This window comes from Xenopus laevis, chromosome 8L, assembly GCF_017654675.1.
Source record: "Xenopus laevis strain J_2021 chromosome 8L, Xenopus_laevis_v10.1, whole genome shotgun sequence".
Lineage (NCBI taxonomy): Eukaryota > Metazoa > Chordata > Amphibia > Anura > Pipidae > Xenopus > Xenopus laevis.
Window position 1 is genome coordinate 101,358,967 of NC_054385.1, and position 18,786 is coordinate 101,377,752.

Sequence of the window (18,786 nt, forward strand, 5' to 3'; positions counted from 1 at the left end):
AAGCAAGACCTTCAAATATAATAAACAGCGGGGTCGATTATGAACACTGGATAAAATTGCGCATGGGCTAGATCCATTATTTGACTTTCCTGCATAAAAATATTTTGGGTCCTCTCCACATAGTATTAAAGGGGTTGCTCACCTTTAAATTAACTTTTAGTATGAGGTAGAGATTGATATTCTGAGACAATTTGCAATTGGTTTTCATTTTTTATTATTATTTGTTTGAGTTATTTAGCTTTTTATTCAGCAGCTCTCCAGTTTGCAATTTCAGCAATCTGGTTGCTTGGGTCCAAATTCCCCTAGCAACCATGCATTGATTTGAATAAGAGACTGGAATATGAATAGGAGAAGCCTGAATAGAAAGATGAGTAATAAAAAGCTAATGTTGGTGTATGTATAAGACCATCTAGGCTAGGCTAGATCATGTCCGGCTAGGAAACAGGCACCAGTTTGACTCTTTCTCCACAGGATGGGCCTTTGCTACTTGAAAGGGTGAAGGAATAGTGTTGTGCAACTACACCTCACAATCCTCTGAGGTTTATCACATACATGTCAGGTACATCACAGCATTTCAGAGGCAGCACCTTGTGACACCCTTGTGCGCACCACACTGGATAGATCAAGATCTCAGCACCGTGACCTGGATCCTCACACGTTGGATCCGGGAACTCACTAGCCCTAAATCCCTATCAGACTGTGTCCCTCCCTATACTACAGGCCAGTCTTGCTATCCCTCCTGGTAGGAGCCAGGCTGCTCTTGCAAAACTAGCTTTATCTGCTTTACTTTCCTAGAAAGTGCTGTTACAGAGAACTACCCTCTCCTGACTTCACCTCATTCACGAGGTCCCTGTATCCCGACTTCACCAAGGCATTCTCTTTACTGGGACCTAAGCTCCAGGCTCCCATCACCAAACACTCCCCCCTGGAGTGGCAGGGGAAAGAGTAAGCCCCACCCTCTGCCCAGCACTATACTGAATAGCAATGTGCGGGCCGGCCCAATACCTGCAGGACCCTGCTCTCCCCGCCCGCCACCTTACACTGCCGACTTCTGGGTTCCGGTATAGCCGCGCACCTGCTCACCCTGCCCATTTTTGTGACATCATTGCGGGGCCGTTCGGCACGGGTCTTTAATAGGAACCCAGAAGTCAGGAAAAACCAGACCTGCAGATCACTAAAAGTACTGAAGTGTTGCAGGAACTTGTCATCAGCCTCTGGGCCAATGATACACTGTACAAATTGTGCTAATAAGCAAAAGTAGATACATGGGCTTTTCCCCAAGGAGGTGTAGGCATTTAAAGTCATAGGGGATTGTTAACCCTATGGCTCCCTATATATGTGTATGGTTGCTACTGACAAACATTGGTTTTAGCAGGTGACTGACCTATGGAGAATGGCAGCCACTATCCTGAACAGTTATGGATTTATAAAGTAATAGAAAGGTCCACATCTCATTTTTTACCCAAGACAGTCCTGATTTACAGATAGGGTTGCCACCTTTTAGTCCGGTGGAGACTGGGCAGGGGGCAGGCCGTGACGTGGAGGGGGCAGGCCAGTGTCGGAGTGGGCCAGCGGGACACCAGGAAAAAACCTGGTGGGCCTCGGCCCTCATGGGCCCCGCTGGCCCAGACCTGCTCCTTCCAGCTGCCCCATAAATAAATAAACCTGACCACAATGTTCACGCAATGTGCCGTGTTCGCATGCGCCAGCATTGTGCCATATAAGAGTTTGCGTGCGCCAGGGAATTAGAGGTTGGGGATCCCCAGGGACCCATTAGAGGTTGGGGGGGTCTGGGGACTTTGAGGGGGGCCCTTCATTTGCAGCCCCGGTGGGCCCCCAAGAAAGCAATACATGGTATGTTGGTGTTGTATGAATGAAGAATGATAATAAAAGTAATGTTTGTTTCTGTGTTAACATGGAGTCATTGGCTAGCTGTCCTGTATATAATATGATATATATGATAAAAGCATGTGATAATATGATATGCAATACTTTCAATCTGCAAATTACTTTATACAAAGAATTGATTTAAAGGGATTGTTCACCTTTGAGTTAACATTTAGCATGATGTAATGTGTGGTGTTCTGAGACAATTTGCAATTGGTTTTCATTTTTTATTTCTGTTTTTTTCGTTATTTAGCTTTTTTATTCAGCAGCTCTCGAGTTTGCAATTTATGCAATCTAGTTGCAATGATGGCCCATACCCTAGCAACCATGTATTGATTTAAATAATAGACTAGAATATGAATAGGAGAGGTTTGAATAGAAAGATGAGTACTACAAAGTAATAATAACAATACATTTGAAGCCTTATAGAGCATTAGATGGCGTCAGTGACCCCCTATTTGACAGCTGAAAAGAGTCAGAAGAAGGCGGTAAATAATTTAAAAACTATAACAAATAAATAATGAAAACTAATTGTAATTGTGTATGGCCTTTCTATAACATACTAAAAGTGGTACATAGCAAGAACTTCACAAATTTCCCTGGTAATTTGGCCACTGGTGGGCATCTGTGAATGTCAGAGCAATCGTATTACCTCCCACTTATATAAATATATGCAGATAAATAAGACTTTGTGGGAAATAGAAATATATATTACCAAACAATTATAGGAAAAAATAAAATGTAAAGCGTACTTATAAGCACAGTATATTGTCCCCAGTGGTGTAACTATAGAAGCAGACCCGGACTGTGGGGGTCCCTTTAAGTACCCAGTCTTGATGCTATTACAGCTCACAGGAGTAAGTACACATTCAAAAACAAGACAATTATTAAAATATACCATTTTAAAAGGTCTATTAAAACATGAAAGCTGTAAAATTCTTTCCCTACATTCATTTTAAGCCTTTCTCCAATTTAGGTACAACTGTAAATATGAACTAGCCTTTGTTCAGTTTTCATTGCCTGGAGAAGGAAATTGATGTAATCATGTGGTGTTTATACAAATGGCCTGTAGATGTCACTGTGCCCAGACTTATACTATGCATACTTCCTGACAGCTTAAAAGTGAAATTGAAAGTTACTGTTGTGTAATGCCTGCATGACTCTGCTAATAAAGCACTGTTATACTCTGAGTCTACTCATTCTCTGTTACCCAAAACATAACAAATCATCATAGAACATTTAGCACACTGTATGAATGGTTTGAACATGAAATGCTTCCATGTTAGGCCAAACATTGCTAATGAACTCCGGGATGTTTCACATAAGGTGCCTAATGAGTCTTCAGATCAATTTACTGGCTTGTGTGGCATTAATGATATAGAAATAGATGCATGTGGGATGCAGGAATTCTGGGAACAATGCTGCATTGTGGGTAAAATAATAGCAATTTTACTTTGCGCACTCCCCTTATGGTCATAAATGACCCCTATAGAATGACTGCATGATTGGGGAAGTCTGCCATTTCAAACATGTTACACTGCATATCAACCTATTGGATCTTTTGTTAGGGCCGGGAAAACCTTCCTACCTAGTAAACCAATTTTGTACTTGGGTGGAATCCTCTTGTACTGCTGACAAATACTCTTCTGCCAATAAATAGTTAGTGTTTCCTTCTACTTTATTGTAATTAGATGAAACCAACCTTCCAAGAATAGATGTTAATAAAACAAACGTTACCTCCCTTCTATGTAATTATCCCAAGAGGCATTTGGAATGAATCTGCTGAGATGTTTGGCTCTGATATAGGAGAGTTTGCTTTATTGATTTTCAGCTCACGTTCTTGTTTCCTTTATCTACCTAGACCAGCAGCTTAAACAATTAGATTGGCAGCTCATCAGCCAAAGGAATGAGCAAGGTGGCTGATATAAGCTTGAGCACTTTCTCTCCAATTCCATTAATGGAGCTGAACAAATTTAATTGGAGTTGTTCACCTATACATAAACTTAAGTATGATGTAGAGAGTGATATTCTGAGACAATTTGCAATTCATTTTCATTTTTATTATTAGTGGTTTGTAAGTTTTTAGTTTGTTTTGGGCTTCTGTACCAGCCACAGATAACCACAGCCCTTTAGCAGGGAAGATGCCCCAGTAGCTCCCCATCTTATTTTCTGCTGATTCACTGCACATGCATGCTCTGTGCTGCTGTCACTTACTGAGCTTAGGGACCCACTCACAATATACAGTTTTGACTTTAGTAGTAGTGATGGGCAAATAAATTCGGCTGGCACGAATTTGTGGTGAATTTCCACGTTTCACAGCGAATCTCCCACGAAAATTCACTGGCGAAATTTTGCCGGCGTCAACATTTTTTGAACATGCGTCTGAAATGTCGCTTGCGTCAAAATTGGACACCCATTGACTTTAACGCCAGCGCCAGCTTGGATGCGGGCGTCAATTTACGATTTTCACTATTTTTTTATGAAAATGTCCGAATTTCGCAGGAATTTCGACCCACCACAATTCAGTAGCATTTTTGTTTTTTGTGCTTTTCTTTTCCCCTGTTCCTTTGACAGAATAACTGGTGTTTAGGATCTCTGGAGTGAATGAAAGAGAGTGGGTGCTTCCTCTGTTCCATTAGTCCACTCCACATTTCTGGCTTGCCAATCAGGTAACTTACAGACTATTAGGCTGCAGCTGTGGTTTGGGGGCTGTTCCCTAAGCCCAAGGAACAGAGTTTCAATACTGAGAGATCAACCTGGGGGAGAGCGGAAGCTGCAGTCCTTTGTGTGGTCATTTATGTCAGGTAAGTACAAAAGGACTGGTTTTTGTTTGTTTGTTAGTAAGTGCTAGGGTACTAGGGCCTCATCCCATGCTACGTAGTAATGGACAGGAGTAGGGTTTGATTTTCTATATATCTGGTTTGTTACGGAAAGTATGAAGAATCGTTGTCCGCGTAGGTTATGTTTTAAAACATTGCATTTATTTGATAACATATGCAAAGGGGCAAATATTAGGGATGCGCCGAATCCACTATTTTGGATTCGGCCGAACCCCCAAATCCTTCGCAAAAGACTTGGCTGAATACCGAACTGAATCCTAGTTTGCATATGCAAATTAGGGGTGGGAAGGGGAAAATTTTTTTACTTCCTTGTTTTGTAACAAAAAGTAACGCGATTCCCCTCCCATGAATAAACAATTGCAGCAGCACTCCGATATGTGAAAAGACTTTTTATTCGTGCAACAACGGCAACGTTTCGGACTATTCCAGTCCTTTATCAAGCCAAACAAAATGTGTAACAAACGTGCTTTTTAAAGGTGATTGCCAGGTGCTTAGTGGGAGGATTTAACAATTAATCACCACCTCCCAATTAAGAGACTCAATTCCCAGCAGTCTCTGTAAAGTGTCCATGAAAATTTGTGCAAAATTAACTCTCAAACAGCTCTATACATTGGTAATAAAATAATCCATTGTGTTAATAATGATTCAGAATTATATAAGAATTAAAAAAGTTTAAAAATTGTGATAAAAATCCAATATAATATATCTCGACTGTGAACATTTTAGATTCCCCTCCCAGCCCCTAATTAGCATATGCAAATTAGCGAATCCAAATCCTGCTGAAAGAGACCAAATCCTGGATTCGGTGCATCCCTAGCAAATATACAAAATTCTGAAAAAAATTTCCCCAGGGTTTTTCAGGGAAGAAGGGAAACTTTTTTTTTTTTTTTTTTCCCGCGCAAAAGATATAGAAGAGATGATATTTAACCAAAGCCAGTAGTATTAAAGTACATGCATATTCCATTAGCATATAATATTATTATTATTATTATTATTATTATTATTATTATTATTATTATTATTTATGCAGCTCCATTCGCTGGAAGAATCACAGAACATGTAGGTTTTTCTAGCATAGGTTTGTATCACATGAAATCATTTTCTGAGCTGTTCACTGAAAACAATGTTAAGAATTTGCAGTGACTTGTTTTTAAGTAAGCGGCCAAGGGAATAGGGGGGATGGTAGATGTACATCTACAAAATGAATCTGTAAATTCATACTATAGGTATAGGACCTGTCATCCAGAATACTGGGGTTTTCTGTAATTTGAATCCCCATACTTTTAAAATAAATTAAGCATTAAATCACCCAATAGGATTGTTTTGCCTTTAGTAAGGATTCTTTATATCTTAGTTGGAATCAAGTACAGGTATGGGACATGTTATCCAAAATGGTCAGGACCTTGGATTTTCCGCATAAGGGAGCTTTCCATAAATTGTGTTTTCATAACTTAAGTCTACTAGAAAATCATTCAAACATTAAATAAACATAATAGGCTGGTTTTGCTTCCAATAAGGATTAATTATATCTTAATTGGGATGAAGTTCAATGTATTATTATTGAGAGAAAAATTTATTTTTAAAAATTTGGATCATTTGGATAAAATGGAATCTAAGGGAGACATCCTTTCTGTAATTTGGAGCTTTCTGGATAAAGGGTTTCCGGAAAAAGGAAGCCGTAACTGTACAAGGTACTGTTTTATTGTTAAAGGAAATCATTTTTAAACGTGAATTATTTGATTAAAATGGACTCTGTGGGAGATGATCTTTTGGATAATGGGTTTCTGGATAAGGGATCTTATACCTGTATCATGTACCTGGTCTGTATATTTCTTCCTGTGTTAAAGACAGGAACCAAGAGATGCAGATTGAGTTTTAAATAAATGTAATTTAAGTAGTTTTAAATAAATGTAATTTAAGTAAAAAAAAACTTAGAATTTGATTGAGAACAGAGAAGAATGACCATTTAATAACATTAAGTTCTCCAATGGAAAGTATTCTATTGATATGCTCTGATACGTATTTCACCCTGCTCCCCTGGCTTATCATAGGCTTGTCTGAGATATTGGTTGGCTGAGAATAGGCAGGTACAGTGGTTACAGAATGGGGACTACACTACAGGCCACTGACACTGATAATATTTATTTATTTTTATTAGTATAAGTGGAGAGTAAAATAACAGTGACATTTGGTAGAAGTTCCATTGTAGATCTAAATCATATTTGTCCAAAATCCACAATATATTTTACTTAATGTATTAGCATTGTAAAATAATGAAATGGCTACTCCTACAGCTGAAAGCCCAACTCCCAAGGACAGCTGATGTATACTCTGTGTACAGGTCAGCGCATTAAGATTTCCACAAGATTTTCATGAAAGGAAATGTTTGTTAAACATAGAACAACCCGGAATGTTTTTAGACTCGCGTAATAGTTACATAGTTACATCGTTACATCGTTAAATAGTTAAATTGGGTTGAAAAAAGACAAAGTCCATCAAGTTCAACCCCTCCAAATAAAACCCAGCATCCATACACACACCCCTCCCTACTTTTAATTAAATTCTATATACCCATACCTATACTAAGGGGTCCGTTTACTAAAGTGCGGTAAATCTGACTTTAAGTTTCCGCATGTTATCGCTGAGAATATTTTTACGCCAGAATATTCGCAGCGACTAAGTTTACTAAACAGCGATGCGCTCAGAAGTCATTGCGATCACTTGCGGTAACTACGTTAAGGAACCAGCTTACGTTAGCGGTAATTTTAGCGAGTTGCGAATTTTCTGGCGAAAAATTAAGTTTTTGCGAATATTTATGCTATAAAATAGTCTTGTTTTATGGCGGTTATTATGGCAATTTTTACTGTGACATTTATGGCCAGAAATGCATCTTCAAAACTTATAAACTTTATTGACTGATGATTATACCATCCAACAACATCTCCAGAGTAACACCAATCAAACATGTCTGCATCATATAAACCCTTCTGCCAATAGAATCATAGGAAATGATACCAGTCAATCTCTTTGCTTCATAGAAATGCACAGTTTAATGTAGCCAATCCCAATGAAACCAAAAAGCGTAGAGGCTGACGAATCGTTGGACTGTGATGCCGTTGCCAATAATACGACTCTGAGCTGAAACTGCTGCTGTTGCACCAGATAGAAGCAGAAGCCAAAACATCCTGTCAGCAATAGCTACAGATCTGTCTCCTGTCAGCAAAGAATGATGGGTAAAAAAAAAAACATTATTATGGGATATTTCCTGCCCCTTGAGAATTTTCTGGCAGAAAAAATACTTTTACGCCACTTCATATGTGGCGGTAAAAGTTTGCGAATATTCTGGCGTTAATTTTGTCTTTAGCACATTTCGCTGTTTAGTAAACCATGCGTTAATGTGTACGTAGCGTTATTTTCAGCAAATGCGATAACTGGCGAACAATTATTCTTGCGCAAGAAAATTCGCAAATTTATATTTACCGCAGGTTAGTAAACTGGCGATAACATATTTGGCGAAAATTCTGTCTATATATTGTGCGAATATTTTTAACGCACTTTAGTAAACGGACCCCTAACTATAGAGTTTAGTATCACAATAGCCTTTGACATTATGTCTGTCCAAAAAATCATCCAAGCCATTCTTATAGTCATTAACTGAATCAGCCATCACAACATCACCCGGCAGTGCATTCCACAACCTCACTGTCCTGACTGTGAAGAACCCCCTACGTTGCTTCAAATGAAAGTTCTTTTCTTCTAGTCTAAAGGGGTGGCCTCTGGTACGGTGATCCACTTTATGGGTAAAAAGGTCCCCTGCTATTTGTCTATAATGTCCTCTAATGTACTTGTAAAGTGTAATCATGTCCCCTCGCAAGCGCCTTTTTCCCAGAGAAAACAACCCCAACCTTGACAGTCTACCCTCATAATTTAAGTCTTCCGTCCCTCTAACCAATTTAGTTGCACTTAGTCTCTGCACACTCTCCAGCTCATTTATATCCCTCTTAAGTACTGGAGTCCAAAACTGCACTGCATACTCCAGATGAGGCCTCACCAGGGACCTATAAAGAGGCATAATTATGTTTTCATCCCTTGAGTTAATGCCCTTTTTTATACAAGACAGAACTTTATTTGCTTTAGTAGCCACAGAATGACACTGCCCAGAATTAGACAACTTGTTATCTACAAAAACCCCAAGATCCTTCTCATTTAATGAAACTCCCAACACACTGCCATTTAGTGTATAACTTGCATTTATATTATTTTTTCCAAAGTGCATAACCTGCATTTATCAACATTGAACCTTTTCATTTTATCCAGGCACAGAGCGAGGGGAGGTATTCTGGGAGAAAAGTTGCGGCGATTAGTCGCCAGGCGACTAAATCTCCCCAAATCGCCCAGTGTGTCCCAGCCCTTAGGAGTCTCTTCTGCCGTTTTTAAATTATTAATTATACAAAATGAAGAATAAATAAAATTTTCAGCAACTTTAAATATTTGATGTTAAAGTTATTTATACGTGTAATTGCTATATATGTGATATACAGTTAGGTCCATGAACATTTGGACAGAGACAACTTTTTTCTAATTTTGGTTCTGTACATTACCACAATGAATTTTAAATGATGCAGTTGAACTGAAGACTTTAAGCTTTAATTCAGTGGGTTGAACAAAAAGATTGCATAAAAATGTGAGGAACTAAAGCCTTTGCTGGCAATAACAGCCTGAAGTCTTGAACTCATGGACATCACCAGATTCTAGGTTTCCTCCTTTAAATGCTCTGCCAGGCCTTTATTGCAGCGGCTTTCAGTTGCTGTTTGTTTGTGGGCCTTTCTGTCCGACGTTTAGTCTTCAACAAGTGAAATGCAGCTCAATCAGATCAGGTGACTGACTTGGCCATTCAAGAATATTTCACTTCTTTGTTTTAATAAACTTCTGGGTTGCTTTGGCTGTATGTTTTGAGTCATTGTGAAATACCTCCCAATCAATTTGACTGCATTTAGTTGAATTTGAGCAGACAGTGTCTCTGAACACCTCAGAATTCATTGGGCTGCTTCTCTCCTGTGTCACATCATGGTTAAACACAAGTGTCCCAGTGCCACTGGCAGCCATGCACGCCCAAGCCATCACACTGCCTCCGCCATATTTTATAGAGATGTGGTATGCTTTGGATCATGAGCTGTTCCACGCCTTCTCCATACTTTTTTCTTGCCATCATTCTGGTAGTGGTTGATCTTGGTTTCATCTGTCCAGATAATGTTTTTCCAGAACTGTGCTGGCTTTTTTAGATGTTTTTTTTTAGCGAAGTCCAATCTAGCCTTTCTAGTCTTGATGCTTATGAGTGGCTTGCACCTTGCAGTGCCCCCTCTGTATTTACTTTCATGCAGTCTTCTCTTTATGGTAGACTTGGATATCTATACGCTTACCTCCTGGAGAGTGTTGTTCACTTGTTTGGCTGTTGTTAAGGGGTTTCTCTTCACCATGGAAATGATTCTGTGATCATCCACCACTGTTGATGTCCAGGTCTTTTTGTGTTGCTGAGTTCACCAGTGCTTTCTTTCTCAGGATGTACCAAACTGTAGATCTTGTCACTTATAATATTGTAGCAATTTCTCGGATGGGTTTTTTCTGTTTTTGCAGCTTACTGATGGCTTGTTTCACCTGCATGGAGAGCTCCTTGATCGTATGTTGTCAAAATCTTCCACATACAAGCACCCCAATCAAAATTCATTGTGGTAATGTACAGAACCAAAATTAGAAAAAAGTTGTCTCTCTCCAAATGTTTATGGACCTAACTGTGTGTGTAATATGGTTAGAGGGATGGAAGACTTAAATTATGAGGGGAGACTGTCAAGGTTGGGGTTGTTTTCTCTGGAAAAAAGGCGCTTGCGAGGGGACATGATTACACTTTACAAGTACATTAGAGGACATTATAGACAAATAGCAGGGGACCTTTTTACCCATAAAGTGGATCACCGTACCAGAGGCCTCCCCTTTAGACTAGAAGAAAAGAACTTTCATTTGAAGCAACGTAGGAGGTTCTTCACAGTCAGGACAGTGAGGTTGTGGAATGCACTGCCGGGTGATGTTTTGATGCTGATTCAGTTAATGCCTTTAAGAATGGCTTGGATGATTTTTTGGACGGACATATCAAAGGCTATTCTGATACTAAGCTCTATAGTTAGTATAGATATGGGTATATAGAATTGAATTAGAAGTAGGGAGGGGTGTGTGTATGGATGCTGGGTTTTCATTTGGAGAGGTTGAACTTTGTATTTTTTCAACCCAATTTAACTATGTAATTAACTATGTAACTATGTAACTATATATATATATATATATATATATATATATATATATATATATATATATATATATATATATATATATATATATATATATATATATATATATATATATATATATATATATATATATATATATATATATATAAATATATAGTTATACAGGAGCAGTGACCAGCTCCATGTTGTAGCTCCCACCCTTCCCAGCTATAGTCAGGTGATCCCACTGGTGTCTAATAAAAGGGCAGCCAAGTTTGGGAGTTTTACTTTGAAAGCAGCTAGTCAGTTGCAGGTAAAACTTAGTCCCTTTGTAAAATGTATAATTAAGCAATTGAATTCTTAATGAATCAGATGAAAAGTAAGCGTAGGACTGGCCAGATATGGGATGACTTTGACATAGTTGGCCAGCTTAAATATATTGCAATATATGGACAAACAATCCCTGTGTTGTTTAAAGGGTAAGGCATTTTTCAGTAGCAGTATGCACAAAATGTCTCTGTATTAAATATATTGATAATGGGTTGAGTGCAGAGGACCTCTTGTAGTTATATATATATATCTTTGTGTGTGTATAATGACGACTTGTCCTTGAATCTCGCAGTTGTTAAGTGTTGGATTCACTTGTAGTGAAAGCTGCGCCTTTGTCCCTGCATCAAACAGGAGCCGGTGCAGGATGGGAGTAGCAATTGCCCAAAGGGTGGAATTTCCTGTTAGGAAGGCATTTGTACACGAGTTAAGAACAATTTTCCCAAGGACAAAGAACCTCCCAAAGAAAAGAATGCTAAGCTTACAAAATAATTATCATTCTTTTGCAGAGAGTTTTAACAGACAGATGTAATAGATGTTTTTGGAAACCATATGAAAACAAGATACCTGGTTATCTCAGTTTAAGAGCTGTTACAGTGATTTAGTTCACTAGTGAAGTATGCCCCCCCCCCCAGCCTGCAGTACTGTACATCTAGGGGAAACCACCCAACAAAGCAAATTACATCATTTTCTGTTCAACCTCTAGAGGCAGGTTTTACTTTTTTTAGAAGCAAATAAGGCCATGTCTATCCTGGGGAATCATGCAACCACTTTGTCCAGTGATTGTGGCCCACATTATCTTCCTCCACTTAAAGGGCTAGTTCACCTTTAAGTTAACTTTAGTATATTATAGAATGACTTAACTGTAACTTCAGTTTTTTGACTTATTTACCTTCTTCTTCTTTCCAGCTTTCAAATAGGAGCCACTGACCCCATCTAAAACAAATGCTCTGTAAGACATTTGTTAGTGCTACTTTTACTTATTATTCTTTCTATTCAGACCTTCTGCTATTCATATTCCAATCTCTTATCCAAATCAATGAATTGTTGCTAAGGTAATTTGGACCTTAGCAACCAGATTGCTGAAATTGATATTCGATATTCAACTAGGAATTAAAATCCTTCGACTTCGAATATCGAAGTCGAAGGATTTAGCGCAGATAGTTCGATCTAACGATCGAAGGATAATTCCTTCAATCGAACGATTAAATCCTTCGAATCGAAGGATTTAAATCCAACGATCGAAGGAATATCCTTCGATCAAAAAAAGTTAGCCAAGCCTATGGGGACCTTCCCCATAGGCTAACATTGAGTTCGGTAGCTTTTAGATGGCGAAGTAGTTGGTCGAAGTTTTTTTTTAAAGATACAGTACTTCGACTATCGAATAGTCGAACGATTTTTAGTTCGAATCCTTCGATTCGAAGTCGTAGTCGAAGGTCGAAGTAGCCCAAAAAAACCTTTGAAATTCGAAGTTTTTTAACTTCGAATCCTTCACTTGAAGTTAGTGAATCGGCCCCTAAGATTCTGGGAGATTGCCGCCCAGCGAAAATTGGCTCGTCTTTGGCGGCTTATCTCCCCGAAAAGCCTTCCCGCCAGCTAGAATCTAAATCGCTGGTGGGATGGCACTCGAGCGCTTCTAAGTGTCTAATTGACTTCATTTCAAACACTGATCTTAGTCAATAAACCCAACATTTGGATTAAGCTTGTGTTTTAATATAAGAATATTAGTTCATTCAACTGCAGTCAGACCCAGCCCCTCTAGTATACAGGGAATATGTTTGGTCACATTGCATACCTTCCAACTGTCCCGTTTTTTTAGAGGGACAGTCCCTCTTTTGACAGCTCAACCCGCAGTCCCTCGTTTGTACTGGAAAGTCCCGTTTTCCTCTGCACTGAACAGCCAGAAAAAGAAATAAAGTTTCTAACTCAATTGGCTTTTGGCAGAGAGCCCAGAACTGCCAGAAGATTCAGATAAGATACTTTTGTAACAACTTCTAGATAAGCAAATAAGTAATTGTAATAATATAAGATAAGGAGGTCCCTTGGGAAAAGTTAGACTCACAGCTTCAAGGGCAATTCACATTCATTAGCAAAACTGTAATAACTGAAAAAACCCACAGAAATATGTTCAAATTTTCATAACCTGCCAAATTTTGTAAAATTAACATGGTAATTAGGGGGCCACAAAAACAGATGTGGTTAAAAAAAATTCATTGGGCTTCACACGCCAGCTTTTTTGTCCCTCTTTTTATTTCCAAAATGCTGGGAGATTGGCTTGGTAATTTCAAGTCCCATGTATATACCAGATGTATGACCCACCTTGTCCAGGCAGTTCCAATGTGCAGCAACTTTTACATCTACTTTATAGTAATTACTTGTAAGGGAACTTTTCCTTTGAGGAAGAAATTTTAAAAAGAGCATTAGCAGGAAAGAAATCAACTACTTGTTTCCAAATTAAGTGTTTTCCAACATTAAGAACTTTTAGATCCCAAAGTCTTCCCATGTAGCAACCATTGCAGGGTGAATGGCCACTTCACTTGATTCATCACAGATCACCGACTGTTCTGGCTCTTTCTGCTTCTTAATATGTGCCATTGGTGCCTTATTATAGTTATTAATGAGTCGCTAATGTCAGAAGTAGGCATTTTTTTATAATAAATAATGTTCCCCCTATTATGAAATGTACAGATATTAGAAGTCACAGCAGATGACTACGAGAATTAATGACCATTGCATTTACACGTCATGGAACTTCAAGATGTCTTCTAATATCCTCATTAGTGATGAGCGAATCTGTCCCGTTTCACTTCACCCAAAAATTTGTGAAATGCATTAATGTCAATTAACGTCAATTGGCGTTTTTTTCTTATGGCGACTTTTTTGTCTCTAGGAATTTTGCCGCAAATCCGTGGCTGGTATAAAACATTTGCTCCGCACTAATCCTCATATTTTACAACAGGGTGTATATTATTATAACACATAAGCAGATGAGGGCTAGGCCGGCGCCCTAGGCAACCCGGCCAGTTTGCCCACCTCCTTTCCTTGTCCGCGCATGCGTTGTGATGTCGCGAATGTATGCGCAAGCTGATGCACGTCCAGTCTAGGGGCAGGCAGAAGAGGTAGCTGCCCAGCGCCCCCCCAATCGTTGCGCCCTAGGCAGCTGCCTCTTCTGCCTACCTCTAGTTCTGTCCATGCACATAAGTGTGATGTAAAAGGATTGACAATATGACATCACTAAGCCCTAGTGATGAGCGAATCTAAGCCCTAGTGATGAGCGAATCTGTCCCGTTTCGATTTGCCAAAAAATTTGCAAAACTTTGAATATAATTTACAACATATTCATGGCTCATGAATATTATTTATTGATTAATGTACCTCCTATAGTAAATAGTAAGGAAGTCTGGGAGTTTCTAAGAAGTTTCACATTTTTTCATTGTTAAGCCACTTAACTAAATGAAACTTCTGGGTTGGTGGCAACTATCTGTGCCAACGGTATGGCACTTGTGGCGATTCGTTTTCCGAAGTTGCCTCACAAGGAAATTTCGGGCGACTTCGGAAAACGAAGCACCACGAGTGCCATACTGCTGGCGGCAGGGAAGGTAGGGGAAGGCAGTTCAGGGAGATTGTCGCCCCAAAGAAGAGGCGATTTGTCGCCGGGGCGACTAATCTCCCTGAATCTGCCCGTGTGCCCTTACCCTAACTATTCCAGACTTTTCTTGGTCACTGTCAGCCTTCTCAGATCTTAGCTTGCTGCACTGTGCATCAATACAGGTATGGAATTATATGGAATGCTCTGGACCTGGGGTTTTCTGTATAAGGGATCTTTTTCTAATTTGGATCTCCATACCTTAAGTCTACTGAAAAATCATTTAAACATGAATCAGACCCACTAAGATTATTTTGCCTCAAATAGAGATTAATTACAAATATATTATTTGGATCAAATACAAGGTACTGTTTTACTTTTACAGAGAAAAAGAAAATGGGTTTTAAAATTTTGAATGATTTGATTAAAATTGAGCCCATGGCAGATGGCCTTCCTATAATTTGGATCTTTCTGGATAACTGGTTTCCCGACAATGGTTACATACTGACGAAAAATTCACCAGACACTCAACAGCAAGTGAAGCGGGGCGGACCCCTGCTTGTTTATTCAAGTCTTGTGATGTAAGGTTTCGGGGGCGGGTCTGACGAAGGGGCCCGCCCCCGAAACGTTACATCACAAGACTTGAATAAACACGCAGGGGTCCGCCCCGCTTCACTTGCTGTTGAGTGTCTGGTGAATTTTTCGTCTCTATGTATATTGGAGAGGTGCCGACCTCTTTTCCGGACACCACGCTATTTGACTGGAGAGGCTGGGGAATCAGGAATCCTTTTTGTGAGTCCCATACCTGTTATCCAGAATGCTTAAGATCTGGGGTTTTCCAGATCCATTGTATTATCCATTATAATTTCTTCATACCTTTTAGCTACTAAAAAATAATTTAGAGAACTAACCCCCCACCAATAAGAAAATACCGTACCTACTACCCTAGATAGTCCCCCCCACCCTGCTTCCCCCCCACATAGTTCATTACCCCTGAAAGTGCACCGTACATTGCTCACATATCGGTGCAAAGTAAGTGAAGCTAAGCTCATGGGTGTCATCTTCTGGATCTTCTTCTTTTCTTTTGGCAATTCACGACACTTTTATGCACCAATGCAGCGCTCCCTTACAGAAGAATACTGGAGATCTGGAAGATGGTACCATGAGCTCCGCTGTGCTTACTCTGCAAGGATACGTGAGCAATGTTTTCTGGACACTTTCAAGGGTAATGAACTATGTGAGGGGAAGCAGGGGCCGGGACTATCTATTCTAGGGTAATAGGTAGGGGGTTTTCTTATTAGGGGGGTTTAGTTCTCCATTAAACTTAATAGAATTGATTATATCTTAGTTGGGATCAAGTCCAAGGTACTGTTTTATTACAAATGAGAAATATTAAATTGTTTTTAAAAATCTGAATTATTTGATTAAAATGGAGACTATGTGAGATGGCTGTCCCATAATTTTGAGCTTTCTGGATGGGTTTTCAGATAACGGACTGTAATGCAACCCCATAAAAATCAGCATAAGTTACAATAATTGACTCTTTGGCGTTATAATAACATAAATGTCACGGTTGAGGTTTTCCATTATAGCTGGAGTGCAGGATTTTGTGTGTCGTAAAATTAACATACAATAGGAAAAATGAGAAATTACTCCAAAATTTTAACTAAGTGGCCGCTAGAAGTTAACACCATATTCAAATAGGGCTTTGCCACTAAAATAAATTCAAGAGCGGGCAAACATAAACACTCACCCAGTAAACACACTGACCCGGATGTGTGAACCCCGGGTCCCGGTTTTGGATCAGCAATTACTTCAAAACAGCGATAATGAGGATAAAATGCAGAACATTACACTCACCAAATGAAGAGAGCGGCCTGGGTGCATCGCCCGAACCTGTAGCTGAGGTGAGAATGCAATAGAAGAAAAATCGGCGAGCACTCAATAGTTTAAAACAAAGAAATCTTATTTCAACTTGTTAAAAACATCGTCCTGACGTGTTTTGTATCCACGATACGTATTCATAGGCATAGCTATGCCCATGACTACGTATCGTGGATACGAAATGCGTCAGGACGATGTTTTGCTTTAACAAGTTGAAATAAATATTCTTTGTTTAAGCTATTGAGTGGACGTGGAGTGCTCGCCGATTTTTCTTCTATTGTACAATACAAGACAGGAATACATCGGGCTACACGTGCCAACCACACATTGTTTAGGATATTCTTATCTCGCATTGTGCCAGATATTTATTTCCATGTTTTGTGTGTAGAAAGAAAGGTCTCAACTACTATATAAACGGCCTTTCTGAGAAAATAATAAGACGGGCAATATGTTCTTCACCAGTGAAAACAGGAAATATCACTTCCAGAATGGGAATATGAATCAAATCCCAGAGAATTAATGACACACAGCAAACACGGCATTTGGTACATGATGTGCTAGCGCTTGCTCAGAAATAGCACATTTACAAGAAAACGGGATGGAATATATTTCCCCATCAGCCGTTAACACTTTAGATATTCTTGGAACACTGCTTTGTGCTCTACCATTCGACATTTCTATAAAGAGAGGATACATCTGAAAGGTCTTTTCCTTGATCAGGAAATCAGAATTCAATCAACTAATGGTCATCATAGAGTCTAAACCCTAAATATACAGCCAACGGCAACAGCAAGCTTCTCTTGTATTAAAGGTATCCATTGTGATAGTTGATCTTTAAAATACATTTTTTGTATGATATAGACTGAGATTCTGAAGTTGCAATTGGTGTTCATTTTCGGACATTTTTTAAATTATATTGCTATTTGTTCAGCAGCTCTCCAGTTTGGAATTTCAGCAGCTTTCTGATTGCTAGGGTACTTTTTACTCTTTCCAACATATTGGAAAGAGAAACTGTGACAATGGCCTGAATCAAAAAATCAGTAACACAAAGTAACTCTAAATAAAACTGTAGCATCGTAGAGAAATAGCTTTTTTTGGCTGCTGGGGTCATTTAAACGCTAAAAAAGATGCAGAAGAGGAGGGTTAATAACTGTAAAAATATCAATTGAATACTTTCAAAAGAGCCAAACTATACTTATTTATTTATCAATATAATATTACGTTTTTCAGGTTCTGAATGCCTGTGTGACTAACTAATAAGCACCTGCTTGTGGTTGTTTATATTGAATGTCCATTTGTTAATGGTGGTGATCAACATTAAATGTGAATCAGGGCAATTGAGTGTTTTGGGCTCAGTTCACAGTGTTACAAAATGCCCACAAAATGCCATTGCTCTAAAAGAGAGTGGAATTATTAGATTGGGTGGTTGTCTTTTTTTTCTAGAATGGACATACATTAGCCCAGTTGGAATGGGGTTTAGCATAAAAGTTGAAATTGCAGTTGGGAATATTTAATATTTATAATATTTAATAAGTGCACGGTTGGGCAGTCTGGGTCATTGGACATTTTCCCGAATGACTAGCTGCTCCTGTTTTTAGAGAGAAGGAAATTGTGCTGATCTCATTTGTCCTTAGGGCCCATGGAGTGGTTGTGGATTGTGTCTGTGACCTTTTACAGTGATAAATTGCTAGCAAAATGGAGAACTGCCTCTAGGGACAAATGGAATCATGTATGTATTGGCACATGTGAGACCTGTATTGTATGTTCCATTGTGCCACGGCTAATAATTCTCATAGTACTACCTTAACCATTACCATCATCCAAACCAGCATAAAGGGGGCACAAATGGATCCAAACACAGTTTTATTCCTCAATAGATAAGAGTAAAACACAAATAAGAGAGTTGATATATGCATACAGGATCTTCTAGCTGTCGGCAAAGGAACAGTCGATAAAAACAGTCCAGATGATAAGTCTCTCCCAT

At 39.0% G+C, this 18,786-nt stretch overlaps 1 protein-coding gene across 1 annotated transcript in view; it reads left to right on the plus strand.

Moving 5' to 3' along the window:
• The first annotated feature begins 4,560 nt into the window (after positions 1-4,560).
• The window catches only part of capn3.L (calpain 3 L homeolog), an 82,396-nt gene continuing 68,170 nt past the window's right edge, over positions 4,561-18,786 (plus strand). Inside the window, exon 1 of the mRNA XM_018228493.2 lies at positions 4,561-4,691. The gene's annotated coding sequence lies outside the window, so the exon portion shown is untranslated. The remainder of the gene's footprint in view (positions 4,692-18,786) is intronic.